The sequence below is a fragment of the Parasteatoda tepidariorum genome, chromosome 6 (assembly GCF_043381705.1).
Source record: "Parasteatoda tepidariorum isolate YZ-2023 chromosome 6, CAS_Ptep_4.0, whole genome shotgun sequence".
Taxonomy (NCBI): Eukaryota; Metazoa; Arthropoda; class Arachnida; order Araneae; family Theridiidae; genus Parasteatoda; species Parasteatoda tepidariorum.
Genome location: NC_092209.1, coordinates 7,093,276 through 7,095,974, shown reverse-complemented (window position 1 = coordinate 7,095,974; position 2,699 = coordinate 7,093,276).

The following is a 2,699-nucleotide window of genomic DNA, read 5'->3' as shown; positions in this document are numbered from 1 at the left end:
GATTTAAGGTTTTTATATAGAAGGTTGTTTTCCAAGGTTTTGGACTAGGGTAATGTGCGTAGAATAGAGCAGATTGCCACAGATCTCGTTTTAAGGTTAGAAGATTTACACGTCGTAAGACGCATAACCAACCTTTTTAGGTTTACATTAAAAGGTTTTTGCTGAGTGAAAATAAACCATATTTTGCTATTTGGGATTTATTTTAAAAATTATATAATGCAAAGTTGTTTATTCTTAGTTTTTTTTTAATACAATTTATAAAAAGTAAGATTCTCAAGGGCCCCCTGAGTGCCTGGGGCCCCTGGGCACTGCCCGGGTGTGCCCATGCGTAAAGACGGTACTGCTTATTACTTGTGTTTACAATGCTAACAGTACTGGTGTTTACAATGCTAAAAGTGTTAACACTAACGTAAGATGGTGCACAGCTTGCAACAAGAACAAACAGTAATAAACTTAGGGAAAAGAGGCCATATCAAGACTGCCAAAAAAGCGAGTTATTCAAAATCTAGCAACCATGTCACCTTTTTTTTAACAATATGTCTCTAAAAAACTAAAGAAAATTTTCACTTCAAACTCACCAGAATTTCATATTAATATCTTATGAAATATGGCAGATTTGAGGTCAGAAATTATCTAATTTATTTCTTTTATTGAAAACAAAATTATCCGTTTGAAAACATCGCCTATCAGAATAACATGTAGTAAGCAGCTGCAAACTTTTTAACCAGAACTAGAGTAGATGCCGAGCTTGAGATTGTTATTGTTTACATTTCTATTGAAAACACCATCCATACAACTGAAAAGAGGAGGAAAGAGAAGGGCCAAAGATATGAAACCGGCCTCCCCCCAGATGGCGTACTCGAGCGTTTCGATCGCCAATACACGCACCTTTTTGTATTTGCTGTTGTTGTTAATTTACGTCGCACTAGAGCTGCACAATGGGCTATTGGCGACGGTTTGAGAAACATCCCTGAGGAGGATCCGAAGATATGCCATCACAATTTTGATCCTCTACAGAGGGGATGGCACCCTCGCTTCTGTAGCCCGACGACATACACGCGAAGTCGAGCACTTTACGCTAGAACAGTTTAACGAGGGCCAATACCGCACACCCTCGGCCCCTACGTAGACTGATCCAAGTGGTCACCCACCCGCACACTGACCGCAGTCAGTGATGCTTGACTTCGGTGATCTGCTGGGAGCCGTGTCTTGACGATCAGTCCACTGCGGGATGCACCTTTTTTTAAAGTCAGATTATTTACAACTATTTTTTCCGATTTTGTTAAAATTTCGATGCATATTCGCGACAGCAACGCTTGATTACTCCCTCTGGCGGGAGCCTGAAAATATCCGCATGAGTTCTATCATAATCATTGCCAAAGACGTTCACCATTTTCTTAGCAGCAAATAAGAAGCAAAATTTCCCTCAGGGAAAGGCAGAAGAACTTGAGATAACTAACCAGAACATAGCAAACATTGAAGCAGAACACGCGAAGAATTTGAAGAACAATTTCTCAATAATTTTTACCTTTCTATTATCAACAAACTTGCAACTTTGGGATCGCATACTGTTACAGATGTGTGTACTACGATAAAATAATTTTTTTTGGTCCTCAATTCATTACAAATTAAAGAGAAGACGACATTGCTTTCTTCATTCCAAAGGATAAATGTGAATTCGGAACATACAGAACTGTAACAGTTATAGAATATTCTTCTTCTTTATAGAATAGTATATATTTCTCTATCTATATAATTCGGAAAACAACAATCAAGAATCATCCGAATTACGTAAAATAGTATCATTTGTGCTGATTATTAATACATTTTTTTATCGTTTTCTTGGTAAGTATTTTTAGTTTTGAAAGAATAATTTAAACTAGAATTCAGCTATTCTGTTTCTCAAGCTACATATTGAAATTCATATCGAGATCTTACAATTATAAAATTTTTGCTGTGTGGTATGTTATCTAAAAGTAATGAAGGAATAATCTAAGTATATATTATTCGAAAATAAAATTTTCAAGCGAGGAACATATCATATGATTTTTATAATAAAAAATTTACGTTTAAGAATTTTTTTTTCTTATTTGATGATAATTTTCTATAGAATGGTTTTCTACGTCCAATTATGAATAAAAACAAAAAAGAACATGAAAGTTTTTTATTTTAATGTGAGAAGTTTTAGAATTGTTTTTTTTTGTAAGCATTCTTTATTTTAAGTTTTTTAGTTTCTAAGTACTAATGATTTTTATTGAAACTTAAAATTTTCTGATAAAATTTGTAGTCAAAAAACTTCTTTTACAAAATTAAATTATATACAATTATGAGGCTTATGTATACTTTTTGCTTATTTTAATGTTTGAGATAATGTGATTCTTAAAACTATGGAATGTAAAGATTGAATAGGCCTTTCATGTTACATCATTAAATTTAGTAAAACTATTTCTCAGGCATTAGGTTTTAACTCTAATAAGAAGATACATATTTTTTTCTGCTTATGTACAAATATTTTTCCAATGTGTTTTTGATGTTCTTTCTCTAAAAAAAAGAGATACCATTTTGTTTGCAGGTATTCGTCTCATACAACAGCGTCCCCTATAGTTCGTAGCGATCGCGAATTGAGAATTTGCCTTTAGTGGGAATTTTCCGTGAATGGTATTTGCAAAAGCTACAAGCGCATATCTATGAAGCATAAT